Raw genomic sequence first — 15997 nt, forward strand, 5'->3', positions numbered from 1 at the left:
GAATAAATACGGTTAAAATAAATTTAAGAAATAGTATTGATAAAAACAGAATAATTAAAATACCTAAAGTTGAAATAAAACAAACAAACAAAAATGAAGTGCCAATGCTCCAGTCCATGAAATATCTCCCTGGCCATTGAACTAAATGTGTGTGTGTGTGTGTGTGTGTGTGTGTGTGTGTGTGTGTGTGTGTGTGTGTGTGTGTTGGGTTTTGGACTAAACCTAGCAATGCTCAGGCTTTATTCCTGGCTCTGCACTCTGGAGCCACTCCTGGTGGTGCTCAGGGGGCCTTATGGAATGTCTGCCAGGACTAGAACCCTGGTTGGCTGCATGCAAGACAAGCATCTTACCAGCTGTGCTATCTCTCTGGCCTGTTTCTGATTCATTGATTGCACTGACAGTGATGTGTAGGATGACATTACTTTGTCCTTTCCCTCCTTGCCACAAGTAGCTTGTCCCGGTTTTACCCAGAGTTTAGGCTTACCCCAGTCACACCCATCAAGGTGTTCCCGAATCTCTCCCATCCCTTTGTTTAGCTGTAATCACTTCTCCATGTTCTCTTCCCCAAAACAGTTAATCCGCGGCTTTCCCTTAATCTGACTGCTAATTTGCAAGGTCAGACCTTTCTAGGATACTGAATTTATATTATATAAGTTAATATTGCCTTTCTCCTCTTCTTGTGCCTTTTGAATAATTTACTTTAAAGCTATGTCTGTTTTGTATAGACACAAGAAGACAATATTATGTTTTTATAACTTGGGAATTAATTGGCCTCGAATATTATTCCCTCCCGGGCCTCTGCTTTCTCCACTTAAGCCTCAGTTGCCCTCAGTTCCTAGCACCCCAAAGTAGGGTCCCCGACGTGGGATGGGAAGGATCCAGGGCAAGCGGTGAGTTATGTGCTACCCTGGCATCGAGATGGGCCTGGCCAAAGTGCCTAATTCTTAACTATAAGTTAAGAGCTTGATCATAGACAAATGCTGTCATGATCCAATAGTAATTATGAGACTGGGACCCTGCCAGGGATAGGAAAGACTGATTTGGCCTTAGCACTGTAGTCTGAGATTGAGATGGCCCCAGGAGAGCAATTCTATAAGCTTTAATGCATCTCTTATTGTGTCCATACAAAATAATTAATATTATGAATTCTTATATGTTTGCTGGCTGAGGAGAAGAGAAACACATTCATGGGACTCTGCCCTTGGGTGGATCCTCCTGCTGAAAGAGAATTAAGTCCTAGGAGAAGCATCCCCTAAGGAAAAGGACCTTACCCTATTGAGGGTGACCACACCTATGTGTATGCCCCAACCCCCTGATGCTGTGGAGATTGAACTAGGCTGGAAGAGTGGGTTGGGGGCCCAGATCCATGGGGCCAGATCCACAGGGCAGATCCACGGGGAGAGATCCAGGAGAGCGGGAGAGAAGCGGAGAGAGAGAATGAAATAAACGGATCGAGCAACCAGTTTGGCCTTCTTCCTTCTTCCTTCCGTTGCCTGCCCTCGACCGACAGCACACACAGCGGTTCTGGGGTACCGGACGCGGGCGGTGAGACAGAGCCGCCCAGAGAGCCCACGAGTGCTCGCGCCCCTCGGCGTTTTTTAGTTTTTTACAGTGATGCAAAAATTTTCCACCATCCATCCTAGGATGACTTGATATCTCCCCACTGAGACTCCTATGTTTTCCATCCTCTCCCAGACCCTGGCAATCACATTCTTTGTTTCTGAGAGGTCACAGGGCCAAGGGATGAAGTGGGCGGGGCGGGGGGGGGTGATGAGATGAGGATGTGTGGACCCCAAGGGGATTTTGGCTTTGGTAGTGACACAGGCTCTTGATGGTGTGTTTTGCCCTTCAGGACACAGGCCTGTGCAGGTCCCACCTGGGAGTGTGCAAAACAGGTGGGTGGCAGGCCGGTGAGGAGGAAGGCAAGCAGGCTTAGACCAGAGCAGGGCAGGGCCTGTGCAGGCATGTGAGTGGTCCTGTGGTGGTTGGTGACCTCATTCCTGTGGAAAGTAGGCCAAAGTCTCTCTCACAGGTGCTTCTGTTATACAGAGTAGTGTTTTCTCTGTCCCAAGTTTCTCCACAGTCAGGTCACCTGTGCACCCCTGGTCTGTTGACTGAAAATGTGGGGTATCTATTCCTCTCAGGGTTTCCCGAAGCCACTCATCATATGGGATGTGCTTGTTTCTCTATTTTCTTGAAAGCCTTTCCTTGGTTCCAGAGAACTCCATCTGTGTCTTTTAGCCAGGTACCTTTCCTTGAGGCAATAAGCCAGCTTCATTCCTCTCATCTGTCCTGCACCTAGACCTTTCCCTGTGCTCTTAAATGGTCCTGCACCCCAGTCTGCCCCTAAGTGCCTCTGAGGCTCCAGTTGCATCTTCTTACCAGGAGTCCTGACCAGTTGGCTACCAGGATAGCCTCTGTGCTCACGCCTGTAAGCAATCCTGGCAGTTTGAGCTCTTCCCCCTGACGCTTCCAGGTGGGACTTTAAAATGCTAGGTGAGCTTCTGTCCACAACAATCTCTTCTTTTCCTTTTTCTTTTTCTTTTTCTTTTGTTAATGTCAGGGATCCAACTGGAATCAGCTGCATGCAAGATTAGATTTGTAAGGAACTGAATCCTTTACCATCTCCCCAATACCCTGCACTGGCCTTGTGTGGTGCTTGGGGATCAAATCACAGCCTCACACATGCAATGCAAAATCTCTACTGCTGAGCCACACACCCCCCAACCTGGAAAAACTTTGGGGTGGCATCTGAGGCCCCACTCAATAGTTCTTGAAGACTATTCCTTTTGCGGTGCTTGGGGGTCTCTCCAGGTGGTGCTGAGGGACCATGCCTTCCAGGGGGTAGAATGTGTGCCTCCTGTCTGCATTTGCACTAGCTTTTCAGCTATATACCAGGCTCAGGGTTTTAAAACCTGATTTTCATTTTTCATTTATTTAGAAACTTGCTTGTTCATTTTTTTTTGTGGTATTCTGTATGCCATGTACTCTACTGCTAAAGCATGTCCCTTGTGTATGTCTGTGGCTCCTAAAGTCAAATTTGTGATGTTGTCCTTTTATTGGCAAAATTTGGTAATCATTTAGCCATTCTGTTTTACTTCTAGATTGTCATATTTCTAATTTATGGAACATTAATTTTATGTCTCTATCCCTTTATTTCTAGTATAGTGAATAATATTTGACTATACCTGAAATGCTTTAAATATTTCACCAGTAAGGAGGCCAAGGAGAGAGTTCAAAGAGATGAGCACACACTGAATACCTTTACCCAACAAGTAGCAATTTCTATTTTAAAATATTCTGTGGCTAGTTGGCAATTCTTTGTATTACAGGTAGAATAAAACTATTAGTTTGGATGCCAGAGAACCCCCAAACAATGTGAAAACCCCAAAACATTAATTTTATAGAAGTTCAAAAATAGAAACTCAAGCTTGTGACTGTATTGTTGTGCTATGGTGTATGTAACCAAATTTAAACATCTAGTGAGGGCAGAGATAAAACAAGATTATCTTATTGGTGCCAATGTGATCTCTGGGTGACAAGTGGAGTAAGTGGAGAGAGATGGCCTTGAGAAGGGGATCTCCCACTTTCTATCTACTTCTGTTCCCCCCCCCCCAAATTGCTGGGAAACCTAGGACTAATGAAGTCTACAGTGAGCCCCTGCGTGGCACGGATCTCACTTCCCACCAGCCCCACTAGGCAGTCACCCAGCCTCACCTGACATCTGCTTGTTCTGTGTTGCTTGGAAATTAATCCCCACCACCTGATTTCTCCAGAAGCCCTGGACTCAGGCTGGGTGCAGAATTGCTCTTTGCAGGAAAGGAAAGTCAGTCCTAGACCTTATCCTGACCTTTTGGGTCCTTCACCTTTCTCTCAGAAAATAATTTCAGGAGGAGATGAGCAATGGGGAGGGGGGGGGAAAGGATTTTATTTGGAGTTTTTGAGGAAGGAGAGAGAGGAGGAAAAAGACACTAACATTCTCAAGAGAGAACACAGGCTTCTCCAAAGGCGGAGAGCTCCAGTACACACCCCAGTACTAGATATGAAAGAATAAGAAGTACACATCTCAGGAGGGGAGATGTGGGTGACACATATGCTGGGGCACCACATGCACTCCAGCAGCTTAAGGGCACAAGCATCACATGGGCTAGGGCAGCATATACACATGCCTCCTCTGTTCAAGTTGACTTATATAGGGTTTCTCCCAAGCTGCCCTCCTAGGCTTTCTACCTAGGTAAGAGTTTATTGCTAGGGTGATTGCCAAAGGGTTGAGTAAGTTGGATAAATTGATGGGATTTTTTAAATAATTCCTTTTCTGACCTTTGTTCCTGCTGGAGCTTCTCTTGGGGAGGGGTCCAGCCTTCTCTGGGTCTGTGCTTGTGCCAAGTAAAGGTCCTATCAGGCTTTAATTCCTGTGTTCACAAGGTGGGCTTTTGCAGTCTTGAGGCTACTTGTTTTACTACTTTCCAGAAATTCATTGCTGTTCATTCCCTATCTACTCACCTGTCCCACTCTCTAAGAAGACAAAAAGAGGACAAAAGTTCTCTATGACTTAAAACTAGATAACTAATAATATGTATAGTTTTCCTCTATCTTAGTTAATGTTTTCTTTGTTTGACATATTTTATTATCCTGTTTATTAGAAATGTCTTCCAAGAAAATTTTGAGGATGTTTGCCTTGGTTCTTCTCATGTTTCCATCCCACTGAAATGAGAGATCCAGAAGAAACACTATGTAACAGTGGAATTTCAATGCCTTGAGGAACTGTTTGTATAGATTTGGGGAAGAGGGAAGTTATTGGATTTTTATAGGCTGAGAGATTACAATTTGTAATTTGCTGAATTGAAGATCTTTTATTAACCTGCAGGGGCTGCTGAACCCAAGAGCAAGGGTTGCAGGGACCTGAGGGCAAAAAGAGGGTTTTGTAGGGCAAAACCACATCATGGAATATCAACAAGCAAGCAAACAGATTACAGAAGGAAGAGAGGATAGCAGTTATCGAAGCATGCCCTCAAGCTGCAGAACAATTATGGCATAATTACTCAATCCCTATTCTGAGAACAGGTACAGCAAGTTCCCTTCAAGACTGTTCTGAGAACAGGCCTTTGTGTTTTTCCTGATCTAACAGGATCAGACCCAGATTAGTACTCTGGAACCATCTGGTGCCAGGGATGGAACTGGGGCCTCCAGCAGACAATGCATGTTAGTTAACCCTTTAAACCATCTCCTGGAACTAATAAGCCTGTTTTTAAGAGTAGCAGTAGCAGTTATTTTCAGTCATAGGATAATGACTCATGTAACCCAATTTACCCTAAAATTTCCCCAACAAGTGGTCATAGAGCTTCACAGGCTGGAGAGATTGCTTTATATGCTGGAAGACAGGGTTCACTCCTGGGCACCACACGGATCCCCAGCATAGCCAGGAAAGACCATGAACAATGAGCTGGGAACAATGAAATGCCCAAATTTCTAGAGATGCCCAGAACAAAAGACTAATTCTGGTGACTTTGGAGACTAAATAGAAGTTTCTCTATTTACAGGATGTCTGCCATCACCTCCACCACCCCCATGTAACACAACCTCCACTTTATTTTTTTAATGTAATTATTTTTTTTTATTCTTTTATTAATTCACCATGTGGAAAGTTACAAAGCGTTCAGGTTAAAGTCTCAGTTATACAATGCTCAAACACCCATCCCTTCATCAGTGCACATATTCCACCACCAAGAATCACGATATACCTCCCCGCTTCCCCCCACCTCCCCAGTCCCCCACCCCGCATGTGTAACTGGTAAATTTCACTTCACTTTCACTTTACTTTGATTACATTCAATATTTAAACAAAAAAAATTCACTATTATAGATTTGGAGTTTCTCCCCCCTAAAGTCGATCTGCTGAAAAGAAAGCATTTGGTAATTTGTTTTCCATTGCTGAGAATGAAGAGATAGGAGGTCAGGAGGCCGCACTAGCAGCAGCATAGTTTTGGATTTCTGTATTTTAGTATTTCAGTAACTAAGTCCAGAGAAATGTCTGCCAGGAATCGCAACATTGTAAGTTTGTACCTCTCAGCTACTTTATATTCCACATATGAGTGCGATCTTTCTATGTCTGTCTCTTTCTTTCTGACTCATTTCACTCAGCATGACACTTTCCATGTTGATCCACTTATATGCAAATTTCATGACTTCATGTTTTCTGACAGCTACGTAGTATTCCATTGTGTAAATATACCAGAGTTTCTTTAGCCAATCATCTGTTTTCGGGCACTCTGGTTTTTTCCATATTGTGGCTATTGTAAACAGAGCGGCAATGAACATGGAAATGCAGATGTCATCTCTACTATACCTTTTTGCCTCTCCGGGATATATTCCCAGGAGTGGTATTGCTGGGTCAAATGGGAGCTCAATTTCTAACTTTTTGAGAATCATCCATATTGTTTTCCAAAAGGGCTGAACCAGTCGGCATTCCCACCAGCAGTGAAGGAGAGTCCCTTTCTCCCCACATCCACACCAACACCGGTTGCTTTTGTTTTTTGGGATGTGGGCCAGTCTCTGTGGTGTGAGATGATATCTCATTGTTGTTTTGATCTGCATCTCCCTGATAATTAGTGATGTTGAACATTTTCTCATGTGCCTCTCAGCCATTCGGATTTCTTCTTTGGAAAAGTTTCTGTTCATTTCATCACCCCATTTTTTGATTGGGTTGGCAGTTTTCTTCTTGTGGAGTTCAACCAGTGCATTGAATACCCTTGTTATCAACCCTTTATCGGATGGGTACTGCATAAATATCCTTTCCCATTCTGTAGATTGTCTTTGTATTTTGGTCACTGTTTCTTTTGAGTTGCAGAAGCTTCTTAGTTTGAGATAGTCCCATTTATTTATCTTTGTTTTCACTTGCTTGGTCAGTGGCATGTCAGCTTTGAAGATACCTTTGGCTTCAATGTCGTGGAGGGTTTTGCCGACCTTATCTTCAATGTACCTTAGGGATTCTGGTCTGATGTTGAGGTCTTTAATCCATTTTGATCTGATTTTTGTACATGGTGATAGATGGAGGTCTAAGCCCATTTTTTTTGTATGTAGCTGTCCAGTTTTGCCAGCACAATTTGTTAAACATGCTTTCCTTGCTACACTTCACATTTCTTGCTCCCTTATCAAAGATTAGATGATCATATATTTGGGGGTGTATGTCAGAGTATTCAATCCTATTCCATTGGTCTGCAGCTCTGCCTTTGTTCCAATACCATGCTGTTTTAATGACTACCGCTTTGTAGTAGAGTTGGAAGTTGGGGAGGTTGATTCCTCCCATTTTCTTTTTCCCAAGGATTGCTTTAGCTATTCATGGGGGCTTATTGTTCCATATGAATTTCAGGAGTGTATAAAAATAAAAAGAAAAGGGCGCGGGCGAGGGAAGGGACGCCTCACCGCACCGAGCCAGGCACAGGGCCTAGGGCAGCAGCCGTCTCTCCCGCCACCCGAGTTCGGTAGCCTCCGGCCACTTCCCCCACCCCGGGGAGGTTGATGGCGAAGATGTGGCAGGCGAAGGAAGGAACGGAGCCATGATGGTTGGTCTCACTTGCAGTTTATTCCAATCTTCTCTCTCTACACCTTTCCGCCCTCTATACACTTTCTGCCTCTATACACTTTCCCGCCTCTATACACTTTCCCGCCTCTATACACTTTCCGCCTCTATACACTTTCCGCCCCCTCACCTTCTCTCCGAACCCCTTTTATTCCTCATGGCCCTTCCAAAGGGCGCAATACATTGACGTCACCAAAAGCACCAAAAGATCTTACAGGAAGAACATTGAGGCAACATAATTCTCTTGTATCTGCAGGCCCTTAATCTAGCGCCCCCCCCCCCCCAAAGAAGATACAAAAACAAAACCAAAGCCTTCTTTGGGCTGAAAGCACTCAGATTTACATCCCAAAGACCAGGCTGGGCTGCAGTAAGAAATCTACATGTCAATTACAAACTAGACAGCACCTGAAATTTACATCCCAAAGACTAGGCTGGGCCAGAGCCTGGAATCTACAAAGTCAAATCATGCCTGGCTAGCACCTTAGATCTGTGGGTCAAAGATCAGCTAGGTTTCTGTGACAAAAGGTTTCTGTGACAAAACTCCAGAAGGCAGCTGGAAAAGGGGAAATATTCCAACAAGGAGCGCTTACTCCATTTCTTTGAAGAATGTCAAGGGTATGCCTATAGGGATCGCATTGAATTTGTACAATGCTTTGGGGAGAATTGCCATTTTGACAATATTAATTCTTCCAATCCATGAGCAGGGGATGTCTTTCCATTTCCTTGTGTCCTCTTTTATTTCCTGAAGTAGTGTTTTATAGTTTTCATTATACAAGTCCTTTATCTCCTTTGTTAAGCTGATTCTGAGGTACTTGATTTTTTGAGGCACAATTGTGAATGGGATTGCTTTTCTCAGGTCACTTTCTTCTCTCTCATTATTTGCATATAGGAAAGCAATGGACTTTTGGGTATTGATTCTATAGTCTGCAACTTTACTATACGACTCTATTGTTTCTAGGAGTTTCTTGGTAGAGGTTTTAGGGTTCTCTAGGTATAGTATCATATCATCTGCGAATAGTGAAACCTTTCCTACCTGAATGCCCTTAATATCTTTTTCTTGCCTAATCGCTATTGCAAGTACTTCCAGTACTTTATTGAACAGAAGTGGAGAGAGTGGGCATCCTTGTCTCGTCCCTGTTCTCAGAGGGAAGGCTCTTAGTTTTTCCCCATTGAGGACAATGCTTGCCATACACTTGTGATAAATGGCTTTGACTATATTGAGGAAGGTCCCTTCTATACCCATTTTGGCGAGTGTTTTCATCATAAACGGATGCTGGATCTTGTCAAATGCTTTCTCTGCATCTATTGATATGATTATATGATTTTTATCTTTTCTTTTGTTGATATGATGGATTATGTTGATTGATTTCCGGATGTTAAACCATCCTTGCATCCCTGGGATGAATCCCACTTGGTCGTGGTGTATGATCTTTTTGATGAGTTGTTGAATTCTATTTGCTAATATTTTGTTGAGGATCTTCGCATCTGTGTTCATCAGGGATATTGGCCTGTAGTTTTCTTTTTTTGTGGTGTCTTTGTTTGCTTTTGGTAATAGGGAGATATGAGCCTCATAGAAACTGTTTGGGAGGGTTTCTGTTTCTTCAATTTCCTGGAAAAGCTTGAGAAGGACTGGCAAAAGGTCCTCTTTAAATGTTTGGAAGAACTCACTAGTGAATCCGTCTGGACCAGGGCTTTTGTTTTGGGGAAGACTTTTGATTACCATTTCAATTTCCTTGATGTTAATTGGACTATTCAGGTACTCCAGGTCTTCTTGGTTCAGCCTTGGGAGATTATAGGAGTCGAGGAATTTATCCATTTCTTCTAGGTTCTCTTGTTTCATGGCATAGAGATTTTCAAAGTAGTCTCTGATGATCTTTTGAATTTCATTGGTTTCTGTTGTGATGTCCCCCTTTTCATTTCTGATTCGGCTTATAAGGGTTCTCTCTCTCTCTTTCTTTGTGAGTCTTGCTAGTGGTTTATCAATCTTGTTTATTTTCTCGAAGAACCAGCTCTTGGTTTCATTGATCTTTCGGATTGTCTTTTGGGTTTCCATGTCGTTAATTTCTGCTCTAAGTTTTATTATCTCTTTCCTTCTGCCTGGTTTGGGCTCCTTTTGTTGGTCCTTTTCTAACGTCTTGAGCTGTGAAGTCCAGTTATTTATGTGGGCCCTTTCTTCCTTCCTGAGATATGCTTGCAGAGCTATAAATTTTCCCCTTAAAACGGCTTTAGCTGCGTCCCACAGGTTCTGGTAGTTCGTGTCTTCATTCTCATTTGTTTCTAGGTACCTTTTGATTTCTTCCTTGATTTCCTTCCTGACCCACTCATTGTTCAATATCGAGCTATTTAATTTCCAGGTGTTTGATTTGGTTTTCTGCATCTGTCCACGATTAAGTTTTATCTTCAGTGCATCATGGTCTGAAAAGATATCTGGTACAATGTCTATCTTTTTGATTGTGTTGAGGTATGCTGTGTGGCCCAGTGCATGGTCTATTCTGGAAAATGTTCCATGTGCACTGGAAAAGAATGTGTATTCCTTTTTGGGGGGATATAAAGCCCTGTATAGATCTATTAGCCCTCTCTCTTCTATTTCTTTCTTCAAAGCCAGTATTTCCTTGGTGAGTTTTAATCTTCTTGATCTGTCCAGAGGAGACAGTGCGGTGTTGAAGTCTCCAACTACTATTGTGTTGTTCGAGATGTCCTTCTTAAGGTCTCTTAGCAGCTGTTGTAGGTATTTAGCTGGTCCCTCATTGGGTGCGTAGACATTTAGGAGTGTGATTTCTTCCTGATGTACACATCCCGTGATTAATAAAAAGTGGCCTTCACTATCCCTTCTAATCTTTTTCAACCTGAAGTCTATGTTGTCCGATACTAGTAACGCCACCCCAGCTTTCTTGAGGGAGTTGTTTGCTTGCAGGATTGTTTTCCATCCTTTGACTTTGAGTCTGTGTTTGTTCTGGCTATTCAGATGTGTTTCTTGCAGGCAGCAGAATGTTGGGTTCAGTCTTTGAATCCATTTTGCCAGTCTGTGTCTCTTAATTGGTGAATTCAGACCATTGACATTAAGGGAGATTATTGTTATGGGATTTTGTGCCATCTTTGTGCAAGGGTTTGTTGTGCTTGTAGGGGTTGTTCTTGTCTTACAATAGCCCCTTTAGTGCTTCTTTTAGGTTTGGTTTTGAGTCTATGAAGTTCCTGAGCTGTTGTTTATCCCCAAAGTAGTGTATGATTCCTTCTAGTTTGAATGAGAGTTTAGCCGGATAAAGTATTCTTGGTGAAGCGTTGATTTCATTGAGTTTTTTCACTATATCCCACCATTGCCTTCGAGCTTGGAGGGTTTCCTCTGATAGATCTGCTGTGAGTCTAAGGGGTGCTCCTTTGTATGCAATTTCCTTCTTGGACCTTGCTGCTTGCCGTATTGTGTCTCTCTGAATGATGTCCATCATTGTAACTATGATATGTCTTGGGGTTTTTCTATTAGGATCTCTTTTAGCTGGCACTCTTCGGGCGCCTTGAATCTGGATGCCCGCATTGTCCAGCTGTGGGAAGTTTTCTGCAATGATTTGTTTGACTGTGTCTTTTTCGTTGGGGTTGGTTCCCTGTGGTTCTGGTAGTCCAATGATTCTAATGTTGTTCCTCTTGAAATCATCCCCTAGGACTCTGATTCTGGCTAGAGCTATTTTGAGGTCTCTTGCCATGGTTTGTTGTTGCCTGTAGGCCTCTTGCAGCTCATCTTCAAGCATACTGATTCTGTCTTCGGCTGCAGTCATCCTATTGTTGAGGGCAGTCAGAGAGTTTTTGATTTCATGTACCGAATCCTTCATTTCTTTTTGAAGGTTTTTTATTTCTGCTCTCATTTCTTCCCGTATTTTGTCGGCTGTCTGTTGTATTGTTTCTGCCAGGTCTTCCTTGAAGTTGTCTATCTTTGCATTGAGTTCATTGAACATGTTGAGGATTTCAACTCTGAATTCTTTCTCAGAGAGGTCAAGTTTGTAGGAAACGCCCCTTGAGGTTTCCGGACTCCTTTGATTGTCCTCTGCTTGCACTGGGGATTTTCGCTGTTTCTTCATGTTGTTGTTGTGGTATGAAAGAGGGCCCTTGAAGATGAGTATCCCTGTTTCCTTTTGTTGGGAAAAAGGATTGTGGATAGGCTCAGTTAATAGTGGTTGCCTTTTTACTTGCCGTTTGTAGAACCTGGTCTCCTACTGAGATTTTCCTTCAATTCTTATGTGAAGTCTTGTGTTTTATTGTCCTACTGCTTGCTAATAGCTAGGATGTTAGTCTTGGATAGGATGTTGAGGAAACTCTCTGCCGCCACGGTAGCGGCAGCCGCCGGTGATCAACCTCCACTTTCTAATAAACACCTTTGCATTATGGTTTTCTTTGATTGGGAGGCACAACTGTCTTTTTCAAGCCTTACTCCTGCTCAACAGTCACCATTAGCAGAGCGCAGGGGACCCTGTGTGATGACAGGGATCCAAGCTGGGTCAACTGTGTACAAGACAAGAACCTTACCTGTCATACTATCTCTCCACCCTCGTGTTTTATTTATTTGTTATTACTCCTGTTGGTGCTTGCATGACCTGGGTTGTGCCAGGGATTGAACCAGAGGCTTCACCATGTACTCAGTCTATTATCTTACTAGCCCTTAATGATTTTTAATATTAGTCAGATCTGGGAGGTTGTACTGATAAAACATAGTAGACATGAAAATATTATAGAGTAGGAAAGTTTGAAGTACCTAAATTTATCTTTTATTTACCAAATACATAGTAATTTGTTTCTCATGCACAAACTAATGAAACCAAACCAGTGTATCATGTTATTTAAATGTGAACACAATTGACCTGCTTCATAAAGGCTTTCATATAATGAAATGGTACCTTCATGAAAATATCACTGAGGCCAGAGAGATATTACAATAGTTAAAAGCACTTGCCTTGTAAGCAGTCGATCTGGGTTTGGTTCCTGGTATCCCATATGTCCTGTGAATCTCCCTAGGAGTGAGCCCTGTGCACCTCCAGGGTGGCCCCCAAACCTATATATCACTGTCACTGTCATCCTATTGCTCATTGATTTGCTTGAGTGGGCATCAGTAACATCTCCACTGTGAGATTTGTTGTTATTATTTTTGGCATATCAAATATGCCACGAGTAGCTTGCCAGGCTCTGCCATGTGGGCGAAATACTCTTAGCTTGCCAGGCTCTCTGAGAGGACAGAGGAATCGAACCCAGGTCAGCCACGAAACCTATATATAAATATATATGTAAACCTATATATAAACTTGATAGTATTGCAGGGGATTGGGGCGGATGGTCACATCCAGGGACTCTTTTGGCTCTCCTGAGTAGAGACTCAGGAGTGACCCATATGTGGTATTTGGGATTTGAACTAGGATCTGTTGCGTAGAAGGCAAGCAAACACCTTATCTCCTGTGCTATTGTTAGGTACCCAAAAGCCAGATAGCAGCCATGACAGGCCACAGCTAATGTTAAGTTTTGACTAGGCCTAAGTTTCTGTTTCCCAGAAACTGAACATGAAATTTCTGGTAAGGAAATGCTAGATCACCTGACTGGTCATCAGGGATCATTATGTCCTTTTTTTTTTTTTTTTTTTTGCTTTTTGGGTCACACCTGGCTATGCACAGGGGTTACTCCTGGCTCTACACTCAGGAATTACTCCCGGCAGTGCTCAGGGGGCCATACGGGATGCTGGGATTTGAACCCGGGTCGGCTGCGTGCAAGGCAAATGCCCTACCCGCTGTGCTATCACTCCAGCCCCCACTATGTCCATTTTTTGGAACAACCACAAACTAACTGTTATCAAATGTTGACTAATCGCTGACGACTGTTGCTTGATCACTGCCATCACAGTGCTTGCTCAACCTTGGAACTGATATAAACTGCTTGTACTTGGAGGTTGGGGTTGCTATCAAGAGGCCACTTTGTGGGTGAGATAGCTGACGACCCCAGTTAACTGGAATAAAACTCCTTTGCACTTGCATTACTGTCTCTCTGACTCTGTGCCCGCTCACGCCATAACCCAAAAACCCAGGTACAACACTATGTCTCAGAACCTTGATAGTATTTTGAAAAACTAGACCCTTGTAGCTTTGGTGTGTGTGTGTATGTGTATGTGTGTGTATAGTGGGGGGTATGGTAGTTTGGGGTATCCATCAGTACTCAGGGCCTATGCCTGACTGCACAGGAGTGACCCCTACTAGATCACATCTTCCCAGGAGTTGAATTAGGGTCAGTTAATGCTGCTGCATGCATGCAAAGCAAGTGCTATCCTGTAGTATCTTTCTAGGCTCCCAGATTGTTGGGGCTGGAGTGATAGTACAGTGGACGCAGCGTTTTAAGTTGCACATGGCTGACCTGGGTTTGACTCCTGGCATACCCATATGGTCCCCTGAGTTGAAGTAAGTGCAGAGCACCACCTAATGTGGCCAAAAAATAGAAAATTTCAGAGGTCTTTGAATTCCTACTAATCTTAAGTGTGTGTGAGAGTTTGGAGATAGTGAAAAAAAAATGAACAAAACATGTCTGCTAACTGTAGACTATATATAGTGGTGAAAGAGAGAATTTAAAAGAAGTACAGGCAATTTTAATATGTGACTGGTAATAAATAACACAGTGACAAATGTGAAGTAGAAGGGCTGGGGATGTGGCTCACAGTAGAGTACATGCTGGGATGTGTCATCCTGGGTTTGATACCCACAAACACCACCAAGAAAGCAAACCATATATTATATATAGCGTATATCTTACCATATAAACTCTTGTGTATTTTTTTGTAGAACAAACCCTAATACCAGGTGTTGTATATTAAACCTAAGTGTTTTAGGCTTCATCAGTAAACTGCCCCTTTTCCTCCTCCCAGAGAAGCTTATCATGCCCTTGCTAGCATCCCTAATTTAAAGTTTATCTTTAACCTTTCCTTTGTATTTTACCTCTCATTGTCACAGTTCCCCAAGTCAGTCTTGATTACTTATCAGCCAAACCTTTCTGGTAATTCTGAGCTTGTATTTGTACTGCTTTGTATTTGAAGTGCTATATATTTGTACCTGCTTTTCTATTTCCCCTCTAGCCTTTTTATATTTTATTATAGAGCAATGTTCTTTAGTTAAATAGAGAAAGACCATCAATTCTATGCTCCTAATATTTGGGAGTTGATTGACTCTGAAATATATCTACTCCTGGGCACAATTAGTTGATCATAATTACTTGACTCAGGCTTCAGTTTCTATAGTTCCTAACATCCCAAAAGTCCTGGGGACTGGGATGGACCTGGGGCATGTGGCAAAACTACGCCAGCATCAAAATGGGGCTTTCTAGAAAGCATAAATCCATGGTCTTGATGTAAGCTGTTATGACTTAAGAGATAGGACCCCATGGGGAAGGACAAGCTTAACTGGCCTGAGGACTTAGTCTGGGATTTACAGTAAAAGCCTTGCTTGCTCTCAGAGCCCAGAAAACTAAGTGTTGGGATCTTTGTCTCTTACTGTGTTTATCCAAACAACTGCAAGTATTGATAATTTATACAACTAGAGGGAAAGATAAGAGCAATGTAGATGTCCCTGAGAGACAGTGTGTCTCCTTGCTTTAATCTCCCCCAAAGAGAATTTTCTATGTTCTATGTAAAAGATCTATGTAAATTTCCAGATGTCTTACCTATGTAAATGATCAATCACACCTATGTCCTTACCTCAACCCCTCTTCAGATGACATTAGCAGCTCTGCATTAAATGCACTATTTTCACTATGAGGCTGTGGTCCCATGTCTCCCTGTCTCTCTGTCTCTCTGCTGGGGACGCCTGGGGAGGCAGGGAGACCGCTAGCCTGCTCTGGGCCATGGAACGCATAAAATGCACTGGTCCTCACAACAGCCTGCAACACTCACCCATTATTTCGTGAACTCACAACCAGGTATTTCATTCTAGAATCAGAATTTGATAACAATATGCAGACTAGTCAGGGTATGTAAATGAGAGAAGAGATTTATAAACTAGATTGTATAAAGTATATATGAATCTTTATTTAAAGCTTGAGAATCTTGACACTTTGTATCCCAAGAAGATATTTGGTTTACTAACAAAATCAGAAGTTTTACCTATTTTTTTCTTTATTTACTGGGTGGGGGGTGTGCATACCTGGTGATTCTCAGTGGGCTGTGTGCTGGGGAGGAAACCCAGGGTTCTCACATGCAAACCTTATTCTCTGATCCTTTGAGACCAGTCTGCAACTATGTATGCTTTTTCTTCAACATTAATATAATAAACATTAACTTTAGTGCCTCCCTATAGATTTTGTCAATCTTAAGAGCAAGTACTTATTTGATGCCTCTCCCATCATCATTTGGTACTTCTTTGACTCCAGTAACCAGGTATCTCTTTAAAATTTGTTTTAATTTTAAAATGT

Source organism: Sorex araneus, chromosome X (genome assembly GCF_027595985.1).
Source record: "Sorex araneus isolate mSorAra2 chromosome X, mSorAra2.pri, whole genome shotgun sequence".
NCBI classification, from domain to species: domain Eukaryota; kingdom Metazoa; phylum Chordata; class Mammalia; order Eulipotyphla; family Soricidae; genus Sorex; species Sorex araneus.